The following is an 11121-nucleotide window of genomic DNA, read 5'->3' as shown; positions in this document are numbered from 1 at the left end:
ATGACAGAAACCGTGGAAACTCTTATGTACACTCTGATATGTTCGATGCTTTTCTCCCAAAGTAGAATACTCTAATGAAGCTGCTTTCATCTCACAGAAGAAAGATTCTACATTTATTCTTTTGTCTCTTCTTATCACATTTTAAGTACTCAATTTCATAAATTATTGATTTATCACTGAAAATCCATGCAATGGAATTTAATGAGAGGTCTACAATTTTATAAAGAAATGCAGAAGAAATAGTTGCTGATTACGAATGAAAAATTAAACAGCCTGAACACCGTAGAATATTAGACTGCAGATTGTCAGTCTATGAACTAATACAAATATCATGATCTAAGTCTTCTAAGGTTTTGAGCCTTCTTACTCAAGTCTTTATCTTGAAACAAAGAATTCTGTAGGCACAGAATGTCTCTCGGCTAAAGAGTTTTCTCAGGCCTTGCTTGATGTCTCTGCTCCTCAGACCACAGATGAAGGGGTTAGGCATGGGTGTCATGATCGTGTACATGCCTGAGGCTATGGCAGTTGCGCTGGAGTTTTGTGAAGCATCAATACCAAGATACCCCAAGTCCTATATTACAGAACAAGGAGACCACTGACAGATGAGACCCACACATGGAAAAATGCTGCATATTGCCCCTGGCTGATGAAATTGTCAAAATGGAGGTTACAATCTTGGAGAAAGAGAACAGGATACCAGTGAGTGGAACAACACACAAAGGTCCATCTGCGAGATAGATCATCGGGTCACTGAGGAACGTATCAGAGCAAGCAAGTTGGATCACCTGATTAAATTCACAGAAAAAGTGAAGGATTTCCAGCTCTGTGCAAAAGGAGAGTTGCAAAATCAGTAAGTCATGTAATAGAGAGTCAAGAACACTCAGTATCCAGGATCCCAGGAGCAGGATGTCACAGAACTCGGGGTTCATGATGACCAAGTGGTGCAGTGGCTGACAGATGGCCACAAACCGGTCATAGGCCATCACTATCAAGATGAAGTGGTCTAATCCTCCAATAAGCATGAAAAAGTACATCTGACTGAGGCAGCCTTCGTAGGTGATCACTCTGCTTTGCGTCTGGATGTTCAGCAGCATCTTTGGGACGGTGGTGGAGGTGAAACAGATGTCTGAAAAGGACAGGTTGGAGAGGAAGAAGTACATGGGCGTGTGGAGGCGGGAGTCTGTGATAATGGCCAGGATCATGAGCAGGTTCCCAGTGAAGGTGACCAGGTACATGGACAGGAACAACCAAAAGAGCAGAGACTGCTGTTCCCCCTGGTCTGAGAGTCCCAGGAGGATAAATTATGTAACATGCATTTCATCTCTACCTTCCATGTAACTGATGAAAATGACTGTAACAGAGACAAGAACGTCGTAAAGGCAGTGATCACAGAATTGAAAGAAAATCTTTGAGATGCACCTGGGTGGCTCAGTTGGTTAAGCATCTGACTTCAGCCCAGGTAATGATCTTGTTGTTCATGGTGGTGAACCCCACGTTGGGCGCTGTGCCGACAGCTCAGAGCTTGGAGCCCGCTTCCAATTCTGTGTCTCCTTCTCTCTCTGCCCCTGCTTTAACACTTGTCTCTGTCTCTCCCAAAAATGAATAAACATTTAAATTTTTTTTAAAAAGACAGAAAGAAGTGATGTGATCTGTTTTCAACGTGTTTTGTTCATCATACTTACGCATTACCTACCAATCTAGAATATTTAGTAGAGAATTACAGGGAATCTATCTCAAACACTCCATGTTCTCCATGATGCTGAAACTGATTTGCATTCCTTGTCCTGATCAAAACATTTATCCAAAGCAATGCTCTCCTCCATGAATTTACTGAGACATTTTTTGCTCACTCAGCAAATATTTTAACAATTATCTTGTGACACATACGGTTGAAACATTGCAAGACATAGTGATGTTTGTTTGCCCTAAATAAGATCGAGTCTATGTGAGTGTATCATAGAGAGCAATAGAATATTAATAAACAAATGAATGATGTTTAAAGTGGTGGTTATAACTAATAAGTAAAATAGTTCAGGACAAGCTAGTTAAGTGAAGGAACAACTTGCCGCTGTATCATCTCTGATAGGGGCTTCTCAGCTGGAAAACTGAGGGCAGTGGATGTATGAACCATGCAGCTGACTTTGAGAAAACCTGCTAAGGTGGAGAAATAGCATGAGCAAAGACCTTGAGAGAAGAGCTCACCGGATACCATCAGGCAACATCACAGAGAAAGCTGAGCAGGGAACACAACAGGAGTAGATATTGGATGTCAGATGAGAGACAGAGGAGGTTTAAGACTCCTGCTTCTGTGGAAACATTCTAAGACAATGGACACCTCAGTTCATTGTCGTTTTTATACATATGTGTTATATATGATGTCTGTCTACAACTGGAGAAATTTTATGTAATGTATACAAATGGAACATAATACATTCCTCTATAATTCTCTCTCTTTCTCTCTCTTTATTCTCAGTCTCCAGTTGGTCTCCATTCTCAATTTTTTATTGCAAAAGATACCTTCAGCTTCCTATAAATGCTTTGCATGTGGGTACTTTACTGATAGCTTCTCTATTCCCTACACACACACACACACACACACACACACACAACACACACACAGAGGGCAGGTAAAGAGAGAGAGACATAGACCATTATTTTGGTGTTGTGTGCCCTTGTAACTGAAGCATAACCCTTTAGAAAACAGGCGACAGACTACACCATGAGTCAAAGCTTCTTTCTCCTAGCAGAACTGCATTTTGTTACGTAGGCATCCAATGGAACACTCCTGGATTAGAATCTTCAAAACCACACTGGATTAGAATTAACACCAATCTTTCTCAATATCTTCCAAAAAAATGAAGGAAAACACTTCCTACTTCATTCCATGAGGCCAGCATTGCACAGATACTGAAGTCAAATAAAGACATTGCAAGAAAAGTATAGAACAATATTGTTAAGGAATATTGATGTGGAAATATTTGACTAAACACTACCAAACCAGACATAGCAGAATTTTGTTCATGATGTAGAAAAGGACTATGCATCATGACCAAGTGGGATTTATTCCTGGAAAGCAAGGATTGTTTAATTTATGAAAATCCCTCAGATAATACACCACAAACAGAATAAAGGATCAAAGCACATGATTATCTCCACTGCAGAAAAACGTTGACAAAATTGAGCATTCTTTCATGATAACAACATTCAATAAACTGAGATAGAAGGAAACTTTTTCAACTTGATATAGTCGTATCCACCCCCTCAGAGACCTGTCTTGCCTCCCATCTCATGCTCATAGTGTTGTTTCTATCCATCAATATCCCTCTCACACTCTGAATGCAGCAATAGTTTCTTCCTCCCAATCACTTGGGTCACTTTTCCAGAAAGCAGACCTGTTCATAGCTGTCCTTAATATAAAACCTGCACTTACTCATCAGTAATTTCAGAATTAAATTTCAACCTTCTAGCCAAAACGTAAATTTCTTTGGTCTCACTGTTGCCTACCCAGCCAGGCTACTGTGGGTTATTTTGCATACCAGTTCCTGGCTGACAGTGAAACAGTAAGAAGTATTTCTAAATCAAGCAACACAACTTCTGCTTTACTTAATCTCTAAATTTCCTCTTCTGCTGTTTCTCCCTGGACTGCTCACTCTCCTCGTCCCCCTGAAAGGACACCAACGCCACTGGCAAGCCTCAGTACTTATAGGCTTATCTGCGAACACTTCACTAACACCCATGAAAAAGTATTCCTTTCAAAAAACAATTAAAAATAAAATAAAGAGTTAACACTTGGGGATCTACTTCCCCGGATTTCAGTGCAACCTCACATTATCACATTTATTTATTTTTACATCTCTCACTCTGTTTCCAAAGTTTGTACTTTGACAGAAGAAACACTGCCTGAGTCATGTATTTGTTCACAGAATAAATGCTACTGTCTACCATACATTAATTACAGAAAAAGATGTTTGTTGAATGACTGCAATGAACAAACGGTTCAATAACGATAAACAGTCACTCCCAACAATGCAAGAATCAGAAAGGAAAACAGAGGAAGGACTGTTGAGAGATGAAGGCCCAATGATGAAGCACTAACTCTGGAGGAGACAGATGAGGGAGAGATGGTTTAATGTATCCAGAGTTGCCCTCCAGAATCAAAGCCTAATGGGCGAAGCTGGCATCACTAAACTCTCCTTCACTAACTGTCCCTTTGATTCCCCCAAAATAATCACCAGTAACGGGGTTCCTCCCACCATAACATATTTTCCCAGCACTTCTGGAGATGCCATGGCTCACCTAGATGTTAGGTGACTGACCCACTTTCTCCCGTGGATGACTGGTGTGTTTGGTAGTTATATCCCCAGGAAGAGAAGAGACATGGCCCCACTTGTGAAGGTTCTGGAAGATACAGAATCACCAGAGATTACAAGAGTCCACTTCAGTAGGTGCAGCAGAGACATTTTCATTTCCTGTAGCTGAAGGCATTGAAGTCCCATGAGTCTCATTAATGAAATAGTCTCTTTTCTCTCTTCTCTACAGAGACGTGGTGTTTTAATATGATTCTCTCATATGTGGAATTTAGAAACAAAACAGATAAATACGTCAGAAGGGGGGTGGGGAAAGGGAAACAAATCATAAGAAACTCTTAGAGATAGAGAACAAACTGAGGGTTGATTGAGGGAGGTGACTGGGAGACGGGTTAGATGAGGGTTCGGTACTAAGGAGGGCATGTGTGATGAGCACTGGCTGTTGCATGTAAGTGATGAATTACTGAATTCTACTCCTGAAACCAGTATTGCATTGTATGTTAACTATCTAAAATCTAAATTAAAATAAAAAATAAATGAATTTTCTGATGAAGAGAATACAACCCTAGTTAACTTTTCCAGAAGAGATGAATGAAGGCTGCACAAACAAGCTTCTGCCTGTCCTGACTCTTGATGTGGGAGAAGGGGGTAAGAGCACTCTAAGAGGAAGTATCAGGCAGCCATCGTGGGAAATACTTCATACTTGCTGATCAATAATCAGGGGGCAAGTATGACAATTGAAACATGACACTGAGCAGTTAGCCTCCAGGGAGCAGAGGCTTATATTTGGCTACAGCTTTCACACATACTTATAAAAATAGTGGAGCATCAAGGCAGATTTTTGATGGGATGTCCAGGATCAAGCTCTCCTCAAGGAAAATTCATCCTGGGACAATGTTAGACACAGACTCTTGTTACAACAATAGTCAAAGAAAACTGTGGTGTTTGTCAACAGTGCAGTTGGCCCAGTTGGGCCAGGTTTAGTGTAAAGTCTCCATTCTCCACTAGATGGCACAGCTTAGCTTAGTGGGGTGGATTGCTTTGACCTGCGTAGGCATGTATGCACATGCACAGGAGTGGTAAAAACGGCGTCACCCAGCTACCCAGCCTCTACTATCGGAACTCTGTGCTCTTCCTGACAGGCAATCACACACCCCTCCTTTGTCTCTGGCTCCCGTCTGCTCCTGGCTTCTACACTGTCTGTGACCAAGCTGTCAGGTGGCCAGGTGGCACCTCTCTCCTGAGTTTTATCTCACTTGGGGCTGTGTTTCCCAACCCCTCACTTCTGAGGGACTGCGGCTTTGACCCATTCTGCCCCTCCAGAAGAGGGTTTCGCTGAACAATGGCTGGGTGCCAGCCCACCCCCAGAGAATGTTCGCACGGTCATGTAGCAGCAGCGTTTCGGGGATTATGGTAAATCACAACACACATCTGGCGCCAGTCTTCACTCTTTACCTCCTTGTTCTAACACCAATGAAAGAGGTTGTTCTCCAGGGTCCGCTGGGACCTTTCCGTTGGGGAGGCCACACAGCCTCTACCAAATGTCCTCCCAGCAGGGGAACCACCACTCCCTGTGTGGCCCGAGGACCTCTTGGACCTTGCTCTCTTCTCCTGGGGATCCAACCTTCCTACCAGAGCACCACCAGGTATCAAGCTATGGAGTTTCAGACTCTGTGCTCCCCCTGTTTATAGAGTCTTAATGGAATTGAAGCCCTCTCCTTTCTCCATTCTCCCTTTCTTGTTCAGTACTTTGTGGCTATTTCCACTCTTCCATTTTCTCTACAGCTGCTTCTGGGGTGGGGGGGGTGCTTTTCCCATACTCTACCCCTGTGTCTGTCCCGTCTCCACATGCAAAGACAGCTCCCTACACTCCGCGCTTCTCTCTCCCCCGGTTCACCTCTCTGTGCCACATACCTGCCCAGTCCTGTGGTTCAGGTTGTTCAGATTGTTGTGTTAACCCTCAAATCAGTGCTCTAGGTGTGCAGGATGGTTTAGTGTTGAGCTGGCTGCATTTCAGGGACGAGAGATAAAAAAAAAAAAACTACCATGCTGTTCCACCATCCTGGTCCCTCCCCCAAACTGATCTGCTTCCAACAACAAAAACAAAAACAGAAATATAACTCAATGGAATACGAGCGACCCCTGCAATAAGTCACATATATACAATTGAATGATTTTTACAAGTGTGCCAGGACAGTTCAATGGCAAATGCACAGCCTGTCCAAGAAATGGTGGTGGAAAACATGAATATCCACGTGGAAAAAGGTGAAGCTGGCCCTTCCAGCCACCATCTACCAGCATGTCTCCAAGTGGGTCACAGACTGAAGCATAAGAAATATTAATGTAAGTGTAGAAGAAAATACAGAGGTACATCTACATGACCCTGGATTTGACTATGATTTCCTGTATATAACACCAAAGACACAGGCAACGAGCGAAAAAAGTGTTTGGGCACAAATAAAAATATTTGTGCATCAAAGGGCACTCTTTCCCAAGTGAAAAACAACCAACAAAATGCAGAAAAGATTGGCAAATCACACATCTGGTAATAGATTAATATACAAAATAAATAAGGAATGTCAAAAATTCCACAGCAAAACCCCAAACAACTCAATTTAACAAGGCAACCCTTTTATTTACATTCCAGTTACCTGACATACAGTGTAATATTCCTTGCAGGTGTCCAATAGAGTTACTCAATGCTGCCATAATAAAAACTTTAAAAAAAAAAAAGATTAAAAAAAAGAAACAAGTGTGGGCAATGATTTGGGAAAAAATGAAACGCTCTGGTATCGTTGGTGGAAATAGAAACTGGAGCCACCACCGTGGAAAAGAGTATAGAGGTTCCTTCAAGGCATAAATAAAGCCTCCCTACAATCCAGTAATTGCACTACTGGGTCATTACCAAAAAATATACAAAAAAAAAAATCAAAGGAATACATGCACCCCTATGTTTATAGTAGCATCATTTACAATAACCAAAATATGAAAGCAGCCTAAGTGTCCGCCAATAGATGAATGAATAAAGAAGATGTGGGACATGTAGACACACAATGGAATATTGTTCAGCCAATAAAAAATGAAATCTTGTTTTTGGCATGATGTGCATAGAGCTAGAGGGTCTTATGCTAAACGAAATTAGTCGTTCAGAGAGAGACAAATACCGTATGATTTCATCCCTGGTGGAATTTAAGAAACAGTCCAAATGAGCAAAGGGGGAAAAAGAGAGGCAAACCAAGAAACAGACTCTTAACTACAGAGAACAAACTGATGGTTCCTGGAGCGGACGTGGGGGGTGGGGGGTGAAATACATGTTGGGGACTAGGGAGCAAACTTGTCCTGAGGAGCCCCGGGTGATGGAAGGAAGTGCTGAATCACCATACTGTGCACCTGAAACTAGTATTACACTGTATGTTCACCATACTGCTATTGACATTTTAAAATAAATCAGAAAACAAAATTAATGGTGAAAAGAAAAAGAAGGCAATAGACTCAAGTAGACACTTCTCCAAAGAAGGTCTAGGTATGGATACTTAGAGGCAAACTTGACTAATCATTAGGGAAATGCAAATCAAACCCATGATGTGATACCACAACACACATACTACAATGGCTCTTTTTTAAAACTAAACAGAAAATAATTGTTGGTGAGGATAAGGGGAAAGTGCAGCCCTGTGGTGCTTGCCGATGAGAATGAAAAGTGGCACAGCTAGTGTCGAAAAGATTGTGCTGGCTCCTCAAAACGTGAACACAGAATGATCATTTGATCCAGTAGTTTCACTCCTGCTTATGTACCTACTTATATGTCACAAAAGAATTTATTTTTATTTATTTTTAATTTTCAGGGTTTATTATTTTTTTATAGAGAGACAGAGAAACAGATGTGAGCGGGGGAGAGAGAGCAAGACCCAGGATCTGAAGCAAGCTCCAGGCTCTGAGCTGTCAGCACAGAACCCAACCCGGGGCTCAAACCCACAAACCGTGAGATCATGACCTGAGCTGAAGTTGGACGCTCAGCTGACTGAGACACCCAGGCACCCCTGTCCAAGTAGAATTTAAAGCAGTGACCAGAACAGATTTTGTACACCAATTTTCAAAACACCTTTATTCACAGTAACCAAAATATGGAGACAGCCCAAATGTCCATCAACAAACTCACGGATGAACAAAGTGTGGTGAACTCATAAAGTAGAACATCATTCAGCCTTTTACATAAATGGAATTCTGACACAGGCTATAACTCAGATGAACCTCACAAACATTATGCTAACTGAAAAATGCCAGCACAAAAGGATCAATAATATACAATTCCACATATATGAGATCCCTAGGGTAATCAGTTTTAGGAAGAGAAGGTAGGATGGTGGGCGACAGGGTTGAGCAGGGGGGCAATTCAAATTTAGTATTTCAAGGAGACGGAAGTCCAGTTTGAGACGATGAGGACGTTCTGGAGACGAACAGAGGTGGTGGTTGCTAAATAGTGAGAAAGTACTTAATGACACATAAGTATATTTCAAAGTGTTTAAATAATAAATTTCATATATATTTTCCCCTGAAAAACAAGGATGAAAAAAGAGTGACGTATTTTCTAAGAACTTCATGCGTGCCTGGGTGGCTCAGTCAATTAGGCATCTGACTCTAGATTTTGGCTCAGGTCATGATCTGACAATTTGTGACTTCAACACCCACATTGGGCTCTGCACTGGTAGAGTGGAGCCTGCTTGGGATTCTCTCTCTATCCCTCTCTCGGCTCCTCCCCAGCTTGCTCTCTCTTGCTCTCTCAAAGTAAATAAATGAACTTTTAAAAAAAAGAATTTCAATGCCATAATAGCCTAATAAAATGTAGAGGAAGAAATCCAAAGAACAAGGAGACAAGGGCATGGTGATAGGTTTATCTTGTGTGATTCAATACCTCGACTACTAAGTATACCCAAACTAAAGGTTCAGGCGACATAAAATTCATAAGGGCATTGAGAAATAGCTTGGGCAGAGCTCTAATGTCTTCCTTGACAAACTCTAAAGAGCTTCTGCCCCATATGATACACTTACCATGGACATGCTGAAATTGAAATGCCTTTGTTCTGCGTTCAGCCCCTGCTGAACTGCCCGAGGCCATGTCCGCAGTCCGAACCCCTTCAAGGTTTGATATGCATTGTGTGTAAGAATTAACCATTCTCATCAACGTAGGTTGAGCCACAGGGATTTTTGGAAACGACAAATTAATCATGATGTCTCCAAGAAACAAAAATGATGGGCAGCTTACTAAGGAGCCATCTACTTCGTGTAACTAAAACAAATAAGCAAAAGCAAAAAACAAAACAAAACAAAACAAAAAAACCCACCTACAATGATCATGAAGAAAAGATTGACCTGAGTCACCACAATGAAGCGTCATAATCTTTACCTTACTATCAGTCCTGAGTGTGTTCACTAACCCAGATCCTCGATTGATGGAACCATTTACACCTGATGGAAAGCTGTAAAATGGAAACGAATGCTTTACATTTTCCTCCAAACACAACCCAAAGGCTCTGAGGTGATAGCACTGGCTAGCTTATAATGGTTCATGGGGACCGTGGTCTGAACCAAAATTGGTAGCTTGATATTGGGCAAGATGAGAGTAATTATACCATGGAAATTGGCAAATGCTACAAGTAAGCTCTCTTCTTTATTCCTTTGTTTTTATTTTCTTACTTTTTTCTTGCTTTCCCTGTTTCTTTTTGTCTGTGCATTTGAGATATCATTCCATGAATGTTTATCTGCCTACTAGTGTTCGAAAAGACCCATGAACTTTTAGCTGGAAAACTGTGAATCGGGTAATAGGGAATTACCATTATCGCCTACAATCCAAGTGGGGGACTCTGGCATCAGGTGATAAGGAGACATTCGTCTCACTCTGTCTCACACAGCACAGGTTACGCCCATAACTGTATCCTGCTCTCACTGCTAATTTCTGGGGTGCAACATTAGAAAAGATGGAGGTGGCAATAGGCAGAGTAGCCTTATTGTGCGTGAGATCTGTGAAGAGCCTATTACGGTAGGAGGTGCTGAGGGAAATCACGAGACAGTGCTGCCGCCTACCAAATATTAAAAGAAAAGTAATAATGCATCCCTGGGAAAAATCACCAAGGTTGACACCATCAAGGCCTGAAACAGCAGGAGCTGCAATTTCTGTTACCTTCACACTTAATTTATGGTTAGGACTGTGTGAGGGGAAACTACAGATTGCATACTGAATGTGGATTATTGTAAGCTAATCACACAGGGTTCCCGGTGGCTCTGCTCTTATAGATATGATCACCTGCCAAGGTGAATTGGCATAAAACCCTGGAAACTCATCTATAAATTCTGGTATGTTCAATGATTTTCCTCCAAAAGCAGATACTCCAATATATCTGTATATATATAAGTATATAGTATAAAGATACTGCTTTCAAACCAGAGAAAAAAGCATTTCACATTTACTCCACTATATCCTCCTATCACATGATATAACATGCTATGTTATATATATGTTCTTAAAAATCCATACGATGGGGGCACTGGGATGGCTCAGTTGGTTGAACATCCGACTTTGGCTCAGGTCATAGTCTTGCAATTCATGGGTTCAAGCCCTGCATTGTGTTCTGGACTGACAGCTCAGAGCCTGGAGCCTGCTTCGGATTCTGTGTCTTCTTCTCTCTCTCTGCCGCTATTCTCCCCACCCCCCACTCTCTCTCTCTCTCTCAAAGAATAACTAATCATTAAAAAATGTAAAATCCATGTGATGAAATTTAATGAGAGGCCTAAACAGTTTTTTTGTTTTTGTTTTTGT

General features: G+C 41.6%; 1 pseudogene; it reads right to left on the bottom strand.

The window, feature by feature from the left end:
- Positions 1 to 367: 367 nt before the first annotated feature.
- Positions 368 to 1334, bottom strand: LOC144614171 (olfactory receptor 7A17-like; annotated as a pseudogene).
- Between the last annotated feature and the right edge of the window lie 9787 nt (positions 1335 to 11121).

The sequence above is a fragment of the Panthera onca genome, chromosome A2, assembly GCF_046562875.1.
Source record: "Panthera onca isolate mPanOnc1 chromosome A2, mPanOnc1 haplotype 2, whole genome shotgun sequence".
In the NCBI taxonomy this organism is placed as follows: Eukaryota; Metazoa; Chordata; class Mammalia; order Carnivora; family Felidae; genus Panthera; species Panthera onca.
The sequence above is the reverse complement of the archived record's forward strand: the minus strand, read 5'-3'. Positions and strand labels throughout refer to the sequence as shown.